This window comes from Lonchura striata, chromosome 6 (genome assembly GCF_046129695.1).
Source record: "Lonchura striata isolate bLonStr1 chromosome 6, bLonStr1.mat, whole genome shotgun sequence".
NCBI classification, from domain to species: Eukaryota; Metazoa; Chordata; class Aves; order Passeriformes; family Estrildidae; genus Lonchura; species Lonchura striata.
This window is the reverse complement of record NC_134608.1, coordinates 17,380,511-17,398,345: the sequence shown is the minus strand read 5'-3', so window position 1 is coordinate 17,398,345 and position 17,835 is coordinate 17,380,511. Positions and strand designations below refer to the sequence as shown.

At 45.7% G+C, this 17,835-nt stretch overlaps 1 protein-coding gene across 7 annotated transcripts in view; it reads right to left on the bottom strand.

The window, feature by feature from the left end:
• Positions 1-13,665, bottom strand: part of FOXN3 (forkhead box N3) — a 207,021-nt gene extending 193,356 nt beyond the window's left edge. For 5 of the 7 annotated variants that reach the window (XM_021531918.2, XM_077783991.1, XM_077783990.1 and 2 more), the window contains exon 1: positions 13,581-13,665. The gene's annotated coding sequence lies outside the window, so the exon portion shown is untranslated. The remainder of the gene's footprint in view (positions 1-13,580) is intronic. The other 2 variants (XM_021531919.2, XM_077783989.1) reach the window with 2 other exon arrangements.
• Between the last annotated feature and the right edge of the window lie 4,170 nt (positions 13,666-17,835).

Below are 17,835 nucleotides of genomic sequence, written 5' to 3'. Positions count from 1 at the left end.
AATACATGTGTTGGTCTGATGCAAACTTCAAGACAGGTTTGTTTCATTTATACAGTGGGGGGAAAAAAGACCCAAGAAAACTGGTTCCATGAGTTTCAAAAGAAATCAAGAGCTGAGCTCATGGCAAGCTCCCAGCATCATGTAAATGTTGCACTGCATGGTGTTTTGCAAACAGGACACATGCATGGAGAGTTCCCTTCCCACTTCCAGCCAGTCTGGTGAATGCCTGCTCCCTGTTCCCCTCCTGAAAAGCAGGATTTCGGCTTTGGCCCTCACAAAAACCACTGGACAAATGAGTCTGTAGCAAAGCAGGGCTTGTGACAGCAACGTTAAATGGTGCAAAGAAGGAAGGGCTGGGAGGACGCACATGGATAACTCCATCTTCCAGAGCGGATGGAACAGTCAGCCACACGCTAATTAAAACAAGTGTTAGTATGGGAATAGCAATCTAAGATAACACTAAGAGGTTTGTCACCCAAGGTAAAAAAAAAATTAGAGGCCAAAGCTGAATGCTACCATTGGACCTGTGTCTATAGAAACCATATTTAACCTTAGCAGAGGATCTGACTACACAGGTGACTCTATTTGAGAAACACAAGCACCCTGTTTGATGCATGCTGACCTTTGCATACAGTCACACTCTTACTTAAAAGAGAAACATGTATATGGAAAAAGATAAGAATAGAGGCTGGCATCAACAGGAAGTTAACAAATTCAACAGGGAGATAAAAAATTTCATTTCTCTGATGGCAAAGGAGGGCTCTCATACACAGCAGGAATGAAGCACTGCTCTTCTATACCTGAAAAGACCAAGTTGTGGGATATGGGATTTTAAATCCAGATGGTCACCATCAATGGAACTTAACTGTGATGAATAAAGAGGCAGCTATTTCATCTGCTTAATATTAACTCTTCTCAGAGTGCATTTTATAAGTCACATGCAGAGAGCAAAGGGCATATGCTTAAGAAGCCTAATACAAACCAAGCTGTGCAGGGTAGAAGAAAGGGAAATAGCCTTGGTTACTGAGAGTATTTGAATGTCACTCTGTTAGGCTGTGCATTGCATTTGACAGAGCTAGCAAAGGAAATGAGAAATGATAACTGATAGTGCCCTGATTAGATCAGCCACCTTGGGAAAGGTGCTGAAGCAGAGATATTTCACTAAAATAAGGAGAATCCTGGGAATAGATTTCTGGCAAGTGATTGCAAAGGAGATATGGCCAGAATTAGAAATGGATTTTGCAGGCAGATAAAATGTAATAGATAGAAGGCGTCTCAAAATGATATATCGTGAGGGCCTATAGAGCAACTATAAAGTTTGTTCGCAGATATTTAACATATAGAGATCCTAGAAAGACTTAACTTCAAAATACACTTGCTGTGTTATTAACTTTAATGTGCAGAAATAAAACAATATTGTATTTTGTAGCAAAAAAGAAAGCTGCCTTCTCCCCAGCTAGCCACCTCTGACTTCAATGGAGTTGCATTATTTTATACCACAAGATAAAAGTAGAACAGGAATATCTTCTTGTGCTTCTGACTGACAAAGATACATGAAAATGCACATTTCATTATCTTGAAGTAAATCACTTTATTAATAATGGATAACTAAAGGCAGTGGTAATTAACATATTATAATAAACTTCTTATATGCTTTTTCTATAGCTTAACCATTTTTCCATCTTCTGAAGCTCATAGACAAAGCAGTTCTTTAGACTGATACTAAGGCATTTTAGGGGAGTTAGTTTTGCTAGCTGGTTAAAAATGTCTTTAGTGATCCTGCTGTCCATATCTGTCTGTCTGTTTCCTCCTTAAAAAGTTTAGCCAACCAAATATAAAGACAACTATGTTCTTGTAGTTCTGTACAGTATGGTAGCCAAGACAGAAACTCGATGACAGTAACCTAGGGAAAGGCTGCTACCTGGGTTCAGAGTTCCCCACCCCAAGACAAGTGTGTTGACAGCCCATCTTCACTTGCTCCTGTAGTGTCACAAGACTCTGAGATCAGTCCATGGGCTTAAGAGACTGCAAGTCAGTAAACACGAATACAATGCTCCCAGGAGCCCAAGTCTGGCCCTCTGCTCCTCCCTTCATCGGCTGGAAAAATGCTGAATTTTGTGCAAACAAGTAATGGTTTGCATGTTGTTCAGAACAAAATAAAGATACCAGTTACAACAACAAAAATCTGTGTTGCAGCACACCTGTGTATTACAAGCTCTTCTCATCCACTGGCTCCAAAGAGCCATATGTGCATCACTCACAGAATGGGAACAGTCACATAAATCACCTTTGGTATCAATGGAAGATGCATTTGACAGAGCAAAAAGTTCTGAGGAACAGCCAAATTCTAACACTTTACCTACCACTGGGATACAAGTTAGTGATAACCATTATCACCATCACTGTATCAGCAACAGCAATGGAGCATCAAATTCTGCATCCATAAAACCACTGCCACTGCATCCCTAGGGAGCTCCCCCTGAATACACAAAGGTGGAGCTGAAACATAAACTATTTACATGATCAAATGCCAAGCTATTCGCTGAGGCAAAATCTTCACTGAAATCAGCTAGGACTATCAAAATAGATTTCAGCATGAAAAGGGTCAAGCTTCAATTTGTGCCAGCATTCATGCCCATCTTGGCACCAGAACAGATGCTCCTCCAAAGTGCCATGCTGCTTACTTCAAAACTTGTAGAAGACAAGGCAATTCCTCGCCCACACATGTCCCACCTAGGCTAAACCTCTTACCCCTTGCACTTGGAAACAATTAATCCATGTCAGATTCTGCACCAGGGATGGGGCAACCCTGGATGTATGGACAGACTGGGGAATGAGAGGCTGGAGAGCAGTGCTGTGAAAAGGGACCTGGGGGTTCTGGTCAGTGGCAAGTGGGGCATGAGTTTGCAGTGTCCTGGAGCAAGGAGGGACAAGCGTGTCCTGGGGGACACCAGACACAGCACCGCCAGCCAGGCAAGGGAGGGGATTGTTCCCCTCTGCTCTGCACTGGGGCAGCCTCACCTTGAGTCCTGTGTGACAATATAAAAGAGCTTCAAAGGACGGCCACAAAATGGTGAAGGGCCTTGAGGGGAAGCCATATGAGGAGCAGTTGAGGTCACTTGGCCTGTTCAACCTGGAGAAGAGGAGACTAAGGGGAGAAGGGGAGACCCCACTGCAGTTACAACTTCCTTGTGCAGGCAAGAGAAGGGGCTGGCACTGATTTCTGCTCTGTGATGACAGTGACAGGACTGAGGGAATGGCCCAAAGTTGTATCAGGAGAGGTTTAGGTTGGATTAAAAAAAAAAGGTTGTTCACCCAGAGGTGATTGAGAACTGGAACAGGCTCCCCAGGGAAGTGGTCACAACCCCAAGCCTGACAGAGTACAGTAAGTGTTTGGACAACACACTCAAGCACATGGTGTGACTCTTGGGGCTAATTCTGTGCAGTGTCAGGAGCTGGACTCCAAAGATCCTTGTAGGTCACTTCTGACTCAGAATGTTCTATGATTCCCAGCACTAGCACTCAAGAGACCCCATCAAAGCAGAGCTCTATTTCTGAAATAAACCCATCTCTTTCCAATAGCCCAAGAGCTGAATTCTGCTGCCTTCATCATCATTGTTTTGAAAGAGTGAAAGGTGGGAGGGAAGTTTCTGTCAACATTAATCAATGTTTAGGTGGTTCCCTGCCCATTCATTCATGTGCTAAAAGTGTTTTTGACAGTAGGAGATCCACTGAATATAAGCAGGCCAGTAGCAGATGGTTGAGAAATGCCAATAGTACTGTGCATACCTACCAAATTTCCCCAATGTCCCTAAGTTATTAGAGGGTGATAGGAGCTTAAATAAAGCATGTGAAACATGAAAGCAGGACAAATAATTATACTGGTAGAGACTTCTATACTGGAGAGATTTTTTGCTCCAAATACCTTAATTTGACTAAAAGTTTTTGGGGTCAGAAAGAAAATTGTTATTCCATACTATGTCCTTCAAGGAGCAAGCCTAGAATCCCAGCTGCTCTGTAGTCCCAGCTTGTATCCCCACAGAACTAGCAGTAGCTAACAGCAGCAATCAAGATTGATCACAAACTCAGAATAAAAATTACTAGCAAAAATTCTGCACCAGATGTCAAAGCATTTACTGAACTGTCCCCATCACACCATGATCAGGCATCCTCATTTGACCAGAGAGCAAAAAAGGCAAAATGAGAGGAAGCCTGGATCAAATAAACCAAGTGCAGACCATGTGGGGAGTGGGTAGAGTCCACCAGCTTGGGACATAACCCTCAAAAGGGAGAAAGGGCAAGTGGGCAAGACTAATACTATTCTCAACATCAGCACAGCAAAGGCTGTTTCGTGCAGCTCTTTGAAGAAAGATAACACTGCTTTTCTGGTAAAAAAAAGCCTTTGCCACTAACATTGTAAAATTATACCCTTATAAAGGGTCTCAGGGGCTACATACTTGTTCCTGGCCCTCTCATCTGCTCTATTCCTTCACTGGAACAGGCACAAACCACCAGACAACCTGATCCTACAGCCACAGTCTCTAATCAGCCTGGGTGACAGCTGAGGGTGCATGACCTCTTTGTCAGCCCTCTAGGAACCGGAGCAAGGCTGCTGCAGGAGCACACACCAGTCCTCCACCTCCTGGCAACTGCGCTGGAATGGGAGCAGGTCCTGACATTCCCAGCCTCAGCACTGCAACAGGGGAACTACTGCTTTCTGGGAAGAACCCACGAGTGAGCACAGTGCAAGGCTTCACATCTGTGACTGTGTCTCCAAGCCCACCACATCTTTCCTTGCTTTCCCCAGGAGTCACCTCTCAACAATTTTAGCTTCAAGATGCTCAGCCTATTTTCTCAAACTGCTGCAATGGCAGCTTTCCATACAACTAGGAAACAAATCATGCCATATGGAAAGCCAAAATGCTTTCTGTTTATAAAGACACTGGCTTTTCTACCCGGGCTGGATGCTTCTGAGACGCTCTTCTGGTCTGGGAGATCACCAGAGTCACCAACAGGAAATGCAGATTTCCTCACCTGTCAGAAATGATACCCTGGCTTAGCAAAAACAAAGGATTTTTAAAACACACAACTTTTCACAATTCGCGCTGGATTGTTCAGGGTCTTTTTTTCTTGTTTTGGTACCATTAAGTCGGTCTCATTTCCAATCAGTCTGGTTGCAGTTGTTGCACTGGGCCCCAGGACTGCAAATGACTTACAGATGCTCCAGTAGTGAGATGGACTTGTGAACATGGGTGACCACACTAATACATATGCCTAATTTCTACATTTTTCCTATATTTTAATCTCATTTCCCCCACATTTTACCTTATTTCTTCCAGTCTGTGTTTTCTTCCTCCTTGCACGAAGCTACTATATCCTGAGTGAAATCTCCAGCCACAACACAAACTGAAGCTGCCATGTTTCTCTCAGACCTTCCTCATCACAACCCAGCCCTGCTCTTGCCAGACACAGCAGATCAGCAGGAACTCATCTGCTGCCTCCCCTGCTTCCCTATACCCACAGGTGGTTCAACACTGCACCACTCCCTGACCTGGGGTCTAATGTCCAGGGTGCAGCAACTGCAGCTACAATGCCGTTGTATTTCATCAGGACACTGTCACTTCCCAGCACCTCTTTGAATTTCCTGAGCAACACGACTGCAGCCTGCCCCAGGATCCCAGGGGCAGCAGGCCCAGTGCCCAGCTGGGGTCCCCAGGGTGAGCTGGGGCTGACAGGGCCACGTCACCCCAGAAGAGCCTGGCGCAGAGCTCGGCACAGCGCAGCTGCGGCAGCACCACAGCGCAGCGCCCATTAGTGACACTGCTGTGACCACCCCCAGGACATTAAGGTCTGCTGCACCATTACATGAGACTACTTTGCAGTAATAGACATGAGGAGGGGAAAAATTAGACATACTGGTTCAGCTTTTCAAAGTTTACTAAGTAGTACACATTATTCATGGCTTGTGTCTTTAAAAATGTCAGTGTCATTCCCTTTCTATTCTGAACACTAAGTAATATTTTATGGTTCTGCTATTCCTCCTTTCAGATGGAAAGACATTTGTCCAATCTTGGCTTTGTGAGATGCTGTCTTCTGGCCCTGTTCATCCTTGTCTGCTGACTGTTCTGTACCTCCACATCCTCTGCTGTGGCCTTAGTCTTGGTCTGTTCTGTATACCCTCCACACCCTGGGTATGATCTTATTCACTCTGACACCAGTTCCTACTATGCCAATGTGAAATGTACTTTCTGACACTGACTCTCCTCTCCAGCCAAGCCCATCTCTCATCCTGTCTTGCTGACATCTCATCATCAAATCAAACCAAATATAGCCGTAATGGACCTTATGAACTTCCTTTGCTTGCCCAGCCTCTCTATTCCTCCTAAACAAACTTCCACCTTCCCTGTTGCCCAGGCTTATAACCTCTTCCAGTTTCACCATTCTTCACAGCCTCACTCTTCTTGTAATATCACCTGACACATCATCAGGTGGTGTAAGTCAGTGTAATTCCACTAACTCAAATGGCATTATACCAATTTACAAGATATGAGCTTTGGTCCTGGTGCCTGTAAAAGCAAATATATTCTATTTGACAAGTAAAAACCTTCAGCCAGTTCCCTAAATATCTCCCGTATTTATTACTGTGATCTCTTGCCCCCTGGACTCTCAACAGCCACATTCTTTTCAAAACATGACTTCTGAAATTCTTAAACGTCCCTTAGCTCTCCACTGCTCCCAACCCAGAACATTCCCTTCCAACTCTCCAGCCTTGTGTATCTACTCACTGCCCACTCCTAAGCCAGTGCTTGGCTTCTTAAGCCTTCTGAATATATCTGAAATAATCTGGTATGCTAATTATATTTAATTAACACTAAGAAATCATTCACTAATTCACAGATTTACACTATGATAAAACAGAGAAAAAAATAATTTTAAAAAAGAATTTTAAAAAGGAAGGAGAGCCACCATGAAAGCTGAACACCAATATTAAATTCAGACACAATTAAAAAGCACAAGGTGGGAACATCTGCAAATGCATGTACTGAATCACCAAGATTACACGATTACATGTTATTTGTGCACCCTAACATCAAGCACTGTGTTATCCCAGGTGAGCTGAAAGTTTCATAACCATTTTAATATCAATATAAATCTCTGCTTAAGCCAAATGCCGCAGTTTAAAATGATGCAATGGTTACCACAATAACACCCTGCATCTTCACACTCTCTAGATCACATGGTGGAGTTTTGCAATGACTGGAGACTTGGCACTTAGTGGATTTGACCTAGCCACTGTAGCCATCTTTGTTAAATGTTTCCAGTTTATAAAAAAAAAAAATAAAAAAAAAAAAACACCAAAAAACATCTCACATGTTATTTTTCAGACTAGTATCTATTTTTTTTAAAAAGCACTTTCCAAAAAAGCAGTATAGCATCTGCATTTAGGGCTTTCCACACCTGGAGGGCTGCACGAAGATCAGGTCTTTAATGAGAGTACTAAGGACTTCACCATATGCACCATGCCAAAATGATAAAATGTTAATGAAGTGAAAGTATATTAGTGAATTATTAAAATTTCACTCCTCTCTGCAAAGAACAGAGCAAGAAAAACACAGTGAAGATAATGATAGAAATAGGATCAAAACATTTGGATCCCTTCACCACCTCCAACATAAAAGCTTTACAAAATCTGCTGGTAAAATTAACATATTAATTGAGTAGCTTCTACAAATGATCTACTGTAAAACCCAGTTTTACAAACCCAAGTTGGAACTGGGGATAAAATGAGACATAAATCAGTTAAATCTAGATGGGTCAGACCTACAGCTTCCTCCCATCTCTAATAACCTCTCATAACCCCTCTAATGCCTCTGCTCTGTCCACAGAAAGCCCAGCCAGCAATTAAATTGTCCACAGGAAGATCTCACTGAGGGAACTAACAGTGAGCAGGGCTCTCTATGGATGGGTTAGGCTGGGAGTTCATGTTCATAGCTGTGTGCTATGCCAGAAGTTTTGTCCAGGGAAAGGTTTGGCCTCACTATGAAGCCCAAGAGCTAACCCAGAAAGCAGCTCTGTAGTGGGGTCCTGCAGAGGTGCCAGCGGGTGGACAGGGGAGCCTTGGTGAGCCTGGGACCAGAGGCACAGCCACAGGAGACAGTGGGGCAAACATAGGCCTGGCAGAGAACCATACTAAAAAGAACAAGGGTTTTGCCACATAGTATTAAGAAGCAATTTCCAACGAAGCTGCCATTCTGTAAAATGTTGTAGCTTGGATTACCTTGTACATAAATTCCTGTCTGTTATGACATCTAGAGTGTTCTTCTTGCAACAAAAGTAAATATGCCCAGACATGGTGAGTGGGCTCTATCAGCAAGCTGGTGGCAGGTAAGCAGTTTGCCATTAGGATCCCACTAGGGAATCTCACACTTTGCCTGAGCAAACAGTTCAGTGCAGGATCCCACCGCCACTCAGAACATGGGAGACAGGCAAAGGAAGAAACTGGTATAGGCCAAATGCATCCCACTCCTGCAATACTTGTCTTTATTTGGCTTCACTCTGTTTTCAGTAAAATGTAAAACATTCAGTGTTGGAAATTTCATTGTATCAGCTAACATTGATATAAATTCCTGCTAATGTCACGAAAAAAATCCCAGCATCAAACATCTAGGCAGATCTTTCCATTCAGTGGCACCTAGCAAGCCTGATCAGAGGTCACAGCCTTGCCATCTGTCTGTCCTGCGGTCAGTGTGGACACAGAGAAAACCATGTCCAGCAGAGACTCTTAGACTACAGACAAGAGAAATAAAAGAGCAACAAAATACTGTCCAACATAATAAGTAGAAGCTTTGCCTCCAGTAGACTTAGCCTGTCAAATTTTTGCAGACATTATAAAATAGATGCACCTTATGGAGAGTTTTGTAAGAGCATAATGTGTCCCCTATGTACCTCCCTAAGAGTGGTGGGGAGAACCCAATCCCCAGCCAGCAAGCTGCCACCAGAGCCCGGGCTCATGTGAAGGTGGTCCTGCACAACCCACCTGAAAGTTGTGTGTCCAGCCATGGTGAGCTCCAGCCATTCCTCAGGCCCCCTTCACCAGCCATCTCCAGAGCAGGGCCACCCCACTGCTCTGCACCCATCCTCAAGGGGAACAAACAGGACACAGGGAGCCTCAGTCCTTTGAGGGCTATGCTGACACCTAACGTACAGACTCTTGGCTAGACAACCAGCTTCAGTTCAGAACAGTTCTAAGTCCCAAGGATGCCAAAGGCACCTAAAGTCTTACAGTGAGTTTAGGGAGGGCTTGAGTTCCTCTCATGCTTGGCAGCTCAACTTGAGGCATTTTAAATGGAGCACAATTTCCAAAACTCTAGAACAGAATCACTTCCCAAAAACTGTCCTGCCTTGCAGAGCTTCAGGCTGGTTTCCCAGAATCAGCTGATCGCTTCTGAAAATACACAGCTGTAATTTTATACTTAACTGAAACACTGCTCTGTTGGAGTCCTTTTGTTTAATTATTATTATTTTGTTACAATTTTACTTTGGCTTGGTTATGACAGAAGGTAACAAGGCAGATGCAGTTTCATCACAAATATGTCAAAATTGTGGCCAAAGTCACACTGAAGTCATGAACTGGTAAATTCCAGCATCAACCACGATAGGCCCATTCCAGTCCAGCTTAGGCTTCCAGACAGCCCTGGCAGCTTCTCCTGCCAGGAACACCTCCTAACACCAAGACATCTCCTACAACAAAAACCCACCACTTGAATCTATTCAGCATGCCAGGCAGCTTCTCACAAGTTTATATAACTTTTCCATGTCTCCCCCTCAAAATCTTCTGCAAAGCTTAACACCATAAAAACCCTGTTGTGAGCTGACATCAGAGAAATGTTTATTTCCCTGAGCCTCCCTGCTTATGAGACCACACAGACCTAAACTGCAGCCCTCACCTTTGCTCTGGACCTTCATCCAAAGTCATGTCTAATCTTACAAGCCTCCAACCTGGCGTCCCAGCCATGCTGGGCAGAGATCAGAAAACAACTGGCATTTTCTGGAACCACTGCTTATATTTTCACCTCCAGCCCCACATCCCAAACACGTAACACACCATGCTGGTGCATTAGCATGAGTACACTTAGGAAATGAGAACATATTTTTAAAGTTTTAATCCATTAGCAATTGCTAATTAAGGGGCAATTAATTTGACTCCCAGCCCTGCTCCTAATTTGCTTTGCAACTTTGTGCAGTCCATGTGAAATGCTAAGTTTCAGCCTCCTATGCTCCCACAACTTCTGTGGATATTAGAACATTAATTTCTGTAAAGTGATTTATGATCCATGATGAAAGGCAGTTCAGAACTGTAAGAACTGCTCCTATTAGTAAAATAACTGGTGCATTTTTTGATCTTTCATTTTAATGGGGGAAGAAAAAGAAAAGCCTAGCTGAGTATCAGCAATGAGGCTCAAAAGGTAAAAATTGCAAATTGGACACATCTCAAAACACAGCCCAGAGAGGCTAGTGGGGCGGTTTTTTATAACAGAAAAAAAAAAAAAAAAAAAAAAGACAGGATAAACACAAGCATTTAACTTCTTGCATTTCCTTTGGGAATGCCTCACACCATAAAACTTTCACAAACTAAAATCATTAGAGCTCACTAAAGTAGCACAGACACGGAGGGTGATGAAGGGTCAACCTAGAAGATACCTAATCCAGCTCATTTCCTTCAGTGTGTAAAAACAAGTAACCGACACGTTTCCTGCCCATGAACCTTCCTGCCGATAAGGGTGCTCCCAACAACAGGAAATTCGCCTCTAGAAGCAAAAGCACACTTTTGCTACCAAGCCAAACTTTCTCCATCTGAACTTCACAGCAATTAAAAGCAGCATTTGTCTCATCAGAAGTGAGCTGGATTAAACAACTGCCTGACTCCCTAAGCCTCTGCCCACCACAGGGTCCCACCTCTTGCACGCTGGTGCCAGCCCAGCTGCCAACAGGGACTCCTCAATCAAAAGCAAGCTTTGCTCCCTCTGGCTCTACCATCCCTTCAGTCTGCTCTGCCTGCAACCAAATTTTAAAGTCAGGCCTTGGGTTTTTTGGACAGCAAGATCCAAGGGTGTGGGAAAAGAGGTTACTGATCATCTTCACCTCAGTCCCGTGCAAGATTTACCTCCTGATCTGCACGACCTGATCACCAGTCCCTGGTTCTCTTAAGAAATAATAATACAAAAAGTGTAATAGGCAAGCAAACCAGTCATTTAAGGTTTCAAAATGACGATGATTTATACAGTGGTGAAGCACTAAAGTACTATTTCTTAGCTTGGTCACTACAAAATGAAGATTAAAGAGAGGAACAAAAAGAAATGTTTTTGAGAAAATGTAGTGAATACTCAAAGACATCTCTCTATCACAAACATCTGAAATAAACGGGTGCTGCCCAAGAAAATAAGCAAAAACATTAACACCTTTCTTGTGAGTTTGCTGTGAAAGAGCTCTCTCCTGCTTCAAAAGCAAAATAGCCTCTCCCTTCACACACAATAAACTTTCAATAGTCCAGCAAAGTAAAACTTCAATTTACGACAATAATAGTCTGATTTTCTCATGCTGCATTCAGCAGCAATGAAGTATATTTTATTCTCATATCTCTGCTTTTCTCCTCATTGCATGCTATAACAGAATTGTGTTTTCATTTTTTTCTTAAAAGCATTGCAAAGGGCTTCCCAGAGTCATTCACTACCTTTTTTTTTTTTAATAGGTGATGCACATCTCTGAGATGGACATAATATGCAAGTCCAAATCATTACATTTTAATATAACTTCATAATACAAAGGAACAGAATGAAATCAATCCCAACTTTATTTCCCAGGTCCGTAGATGCCCATTGAAAGAAACATGGCCTGATCATCTAATTATAAAAAAGTCAACCCTTATTACTTTTGCCTTTTAAGCCCCATGGTCCTTCTGCTTTGAGCTTTTTCTCAGGTTCCCCAGCAGCAGGCCAGGCTGGGGCAGGACACCAGTGGCCATGGGACAGGTGGCTGCATCTCCTCAACTCCTCCTTGGATGGAAAGTGTGGGACAACGTCCAGGGAGGAGAGAGGGAGGCGGCAGTGCAGGGTTTTATTGTAAAATGACCTTGATTTGACAGGCATGTTCTCAGGTTTCAACAGATGCTGTGGGAAAGGCAACAGCAGCCAAGGCGGTCTGCAGGCATTTCTGATGATATGCAGACTTTTTTCTTCTGCCTATTTTTTTTTTTTAAATACATTGGGGGGGGGGGGAGGCGGGGGGAGTCTTCTCAGTTTCCATGACAACAGTGTCTCCACTTGTCTGTTATTAGATACCATCCGCTTCCTGTGTCTAAATTTTTAAACCAATCAGAAAAGTGTTTATAGATTTTTGTAGCTCCTGGGACAGTCCCTCTCCTCCAAGAGAGCTACTTTAATGACACGTAACGCTCCGGCAGCCAGGGCTGCAAGGCCTTACATTTTCGGCTGCTAAGTGATCACAGTTTATGCCGCTTACCGGCTGATTCATGGGCTGTGCCAGAGAGAACTGGGGGGTTGCTGCCCCATTTACTGTACCCTTAACAGACGTCACCATTGTTTTAAAAACCACACAAACTCATTTTCATTGCTGGCTGATTTTTGTTTCTGATTCATCCCATGAAACAGCAGGATCTGTCCCTGCGTGACACGCGATTGCCTCGGCGAGGCCGCTATCCCACCGGAGCATCGGTGCGCCCGGACGGAAATGGACTCACGGTTCAACATCGCCTGCTGCAATTAAAGTTTCGGCAAACTGGGCTCTAAGAGCAGCCGCACTGTAACCGTGCGAGCAGATTTACACAGGCATATTTTTGATGATGTAAATAATACCTGGCCGCATCACAGTCGGCAAGTCAATAAGGAAATCCTTCTCCAGGGCGCAGGGACACCCGCATACATTGTGAAGGAATTAACGCACGATAAGTCCAGTTAAGTGAAGAGCCGGCACTGAAGACCGACAAGCAACGGGGAGCTGTTGGGAGAAGGGAAAATCCCTTTCCCGGCGGCTGTGACAGGCCAACACCTCGGGAGGAGGATGCCCTTCAGGCGAGTGTGCAGGCACAGACGGAGCCCGGGAAGTACCGAGCGGCTTCTTCTCGGGAGAGAATCCAAGCGCCGGCGGCACGCAGGAACAAAAGGGAGCGGCGGGGGGGCTGCCCGCCGCCGGCTGCGCCGCTGCCCCGGCAGAGCCCGCCGAGCCGGGGCCGGAGCCCACGGGCCCGCCCGGGACGGGACCCGGCACCCGCCCGGCACGCGGCTCCGGCTCGCCCCGGGGCGCCCTTCCCCTCCCTTCTCCCTCGCCCACCGCCCTTCGCCGGCAGGGCTGCTCGGCGGCGGGACGGCGGCAGCCGCGCGGGGCAGCCCCCACGAACGCCCCGGGGCGGCGCCGCTGCCCGCCCGCGGCAGCCGCCGGCCCAGAGGCCCCAAAAGTTTGGCCGCGGCTCCCCGGCCCGGGAGCGACGGGGCGCGGCGACAGCGGCGAGCCCGGGCGGGCGGCCACCCGCTGCCGATGACACCGCGAAACGCCCCCGCCGTTACCTCTGTCCGCGTCCCGGGCTCCCGCGCCGCCGCGGGGTGGTGGGCGCTCCCCGCGGCCGCCCCGCTCCGCGCCCCGCGGCGGGAGGCAGCCGGAGGCAGCCGCAGCCCGCGCCGCCGCTGCCGCCCCCAGCCCGCCCCCGGCGGCGGCGCCGCGCCCCGCCGGGCCCTAGCGCCGCCCGCCCGCCCCGCCCCGCCGAGCCGGCCCCCGCGGCCGGCGGCTGCTGCCCGCGCCGGCTTCCCCGAAGGAAAAACTTCGGGCGCGGGAGGCTGGCGGGGGCGGGTTGAGAGGTGCTGCTCCCACCGCGGGAGTGGGATGCAGCAGGCTCGAGCGGAGGATGCAGCTCCCACGCGTTCTGTCGTTTTCCTTCAGGGGAGCCTCTCGGGCCCGCTGTCCCACCGGGGCCGAGCCTGCCCGGCCCGTCCGCCCGTCGCGGCGCAACCCGCGGCGAGTGCCCGCACGCCTCGGCTGCCTTCCTTGGCCGTCTCGCCGCGACTGGGAATGGCCTTCGTGCCACCGGAGCCGGTGTTTTACACGTTGAAAAACGAGACCTGCAGAACTGAAACTGTTATTTTTTACCATCTTACCCGCCGGGAGCCTCAGTGAGGCCTGGCACCTCTTTGCATCGTATTTACGGCTGAAAACAGAGAAATCTCCCCTTGCCATGAGAGCCTGCAATGCCAAGGGTGCACCTGCTCCTCCTGCCACTCCTCTGCCCCTTTGCAGCCCTCCCCCCCGGCCTCCTGCTGCTGCTTGTCCTGCCTTGCTGCCATGAAAGCAGGTGAGGTGAGCTTCGGGCTGAACAGAGGCCGGTCTGCAAGCGCAAAGGCTGGCAGGATCTCAGAGGAGCTGGCGCCATCAGCACTGCCACACACCTGGAGACTGTCAAGCCTGTAATGGGCATTTAATTATTAATTTAAAGTTACCTTTCTTTAACTAACCCTGTAGAATGACAGCTCGAAGCATATGTGATTGCTGTAGTGATTTCAGGAAAAAGCCTAGTTTGTCCTTTTAGATTTATTTTATCATAATGGCTGGGAATGGCTGTTTCACGATGGGATGAAATTTTTTCTTTTCACCTAAGGGATACATTCTTTCCTGGACACAAAGCTCGGACATAGGACAGAATGACAACTGTAACCCCCCCAATTCTTTTTCCTGCCTACCCAAACTCTACTATACAGGACTGCCAGCCTTAGATTAACATGCTTTGCTGTGGGCATGACACAAAGAGACCCAGATTTTGCACCAGCATATTGCACAACAATGTACAAAAAGTATCAACTCTGAATTTTAATGACAAGATTTGAAAAAAGAAAAGGAATGAGGTCTTCTATCTGCATCAAATATAGCTCTACTAGGAAATGGAGCACTGTTCCCCTGCCCTTTTTTCTTGCTGTCTCCAAGTTGATTTTGAAAAGCCAGTATAGGTTGGAATAGCAACGTAGCCTTTCCCTTTGCAAAACTTGCTGGCATGAAACGTCTCCCTGCCCCCATCTTGGTCCTAGCTATGTCCCTGAGCATTGCTCATCTGCAGATGGCAAAACCTCCTCTTGATTCCCTGATGCTCACCTCTTCAATGGATGGATGGGCTCAGTTTATTCCAAAGTGAATATAAAAATATAAATCCTTGGGGTTTCCTGAGAAAAGTTACAGTTTTCATTTTGTAGGTGGTTTTGGTGACACAGAGACAGAGACAATCCCATCCCACAGGATTCCTGTGTAAGGCACACAGGTTCCTTGTTCAGTTCAGCTGAAAGTTTTCTACTGACTGCTCCGCAAAAGCTCTGCAAACTTTTGGAAGACTGTTGGGACAGATCAGCCTGTCATGCTGAATGCCCTTCCAGCAAAGCACTGACAAAAATCAGGTGTGGAATGAACCCAACCCCAGGCTCTTCTTCCAGGCTTGTTTCTTGGTTCAGATGGGTAAGTGTTGGAGTGAAGATCACTGGAGAAGCTCTCAAAGTAGAAATGTCTGATTTAGTTTGAGTGACAACACTCCAAAAGTAACTGAACATTTGGGCTCAACTACTGATGCAGCTAGAGCTGGAGACCCTGGGCACCATGTTAATAACAATATTTCTATTAATTGTTTTTAAAAATATAGGTACCTGTTTGCACTGTCATCACATAAGGAAATCTCACAGATGCCAACAGAGACTCCATGAAGGGTAAAATCCTGGCCCCACTGAAGCAATGCCCAAGTCCTTTAATGAACCTGGTTACTACAGGTGATGATAATCCTCTCACTTCATATCAACACTCATATCAACAATACAAACAGGGCATCTTGTCCTGTGCTTATCCATTAACTCTAAGGCAAGTATTTTTCCTAATGAAATCAGTTTTAACATTTCTTTGTTCTTTGATCAGATCATCTGAATTACTCTGTGCCTGCATCTATGTTAACCACAGCTGTTTGAAACCTCAGCCTAGGTTCCTTCAAAATTTAGCCGCAAGTGCGTGCATTTCCCTTCTTCTGTTGTTTGCTCTCAGTGATGCAAGCTTCATTATTCTTTAATTTCTTCCTCCTTCCTCCCACTCATGTATTTGAGGCTTTCTTACATGCTTTGTAGCTCTACTTCCCACCTCCTCCTCATTTAGAACCTTCCAAAAGAAAAGAGTGTTTTAGAAGACCCACATTTGCAAGGGAAAAATATTAATAGTGGAAATTTTCTCAGAGAAGCATTTTTCCTATGCCTGCAAGTGCATCTTGTCTCTCTGTATCAATCCAAGCCATGTTAATTCTCCCATGTAGAGGCTGCTTTGTTATCTCTATCTGCCGGATTAAATTAATGGAGATGAAATTCTTACCTCTCTCCAAACTGGGGAGAATTTATGATTTATGCTGTAGAAGTTTTCTGATATCCACCTCAGTCCATTTTATCTAATTTTCCTTGGAGATTTTCATTAAATCTTGTTCTCCTGGAGAGTCTGTAAACCCAAGCTCTTCAGCTAACAACTCCTGGGTTATTTCTGTCTCTTGGCCTGAGTTTGCAGCCCCCAGAGCAGCCTTAGGGCACAGGTGACTCTTCTCCTACCTCAGGAAAAAATCTCTCTGCTTCCTTCTCTCTGCTGCCAGCACAATGTGGTGTTTGCTTCACAGTCAAACAGAGGCCCTTTGCCACAGGGATCCCTCCTGGGAAAGGCTCCAGTCTCACAGGGGAGGCAGCTCAAAAGGAGCTTGACTGCATCTACTGAGTAGCTCTAAGTCCACCTATAAAACCCCTTGTGCCTCTTCAAGGTCTTGCTGTAGCAAGATGTGATTATTTATCAAGGAGTGGAGCTAGGTGTTGCATGAGATGTGAACAGTGCTCCTGTGTATGCCCTGCCCCACACCTCCATTGTGTTATGTTGATACCCATTCCCTTTTTATACTTCCAAAAACTTTTATCAAGACTGGGACATATGGGGAGCTCCCAGAACATGTGGTGTAGCTAATGGGGGCCACATGAAATTGAGCATAAATGTGGTAGGAGATTGGTCACCATACAACTGCTCACTTGTCACTTCCAAAATGTCGTTTTATAGCTGTGCTCTTTACTCTGTTTGTATCTTGAACTTGTTTGGTCTCTTCATTTGAATACAAAGATTGAAGTGTCAGTGCTTTAAGCTAGAGTACATTTTCAAGGGCAGGACTCAGTGACTTTTTTTCCACTTACCCATTTACCATTCATATCTGCCATTGCAAAACCAGAAGGCAAATAAATAAAAAAATCACCTAACTTTTCAGGTATATCTAAAATACCCAGTGCCTCAGGTTTTTTGCATGTCTGATTTGAGGTATGATTTCCATAGGACAAATATCTGTGCAATTCCAGGACAATTTGCTGTTGTGTTTCAGATGCACAGGGCACGCTAGAACACAGTTGCCACTGCTGTACACCCCATCACTCTACCACATAAGGGTGAGCCGAATCAAAGTAAAGAAATACAGGGAGATTACAGTAATGCCATTCCCTCTTTCATGCTGCTGAATCAAGTCCCACTTGCCTTCCCCTTGAACAGCCAGTGAGACCTTTTATGGTCACATAGGGGTACTTAATTATGCACATACATGTGGTTTTGCACTACTTTAGTAACAGTATAAGAGTTAAGCAATAGATTTAGTTTTATGACCCAAAAGGAAAAAACTCAGGTTCTCTAGTGGACAATGAAACTGGAGTTTTTCACTCTTCCTTATTTTATTTTTGTTAATACCACCTTTAAACTTTGAATTATCCTGCAAGTATTAAGGCTCATTAGCTTTGTTTCAGC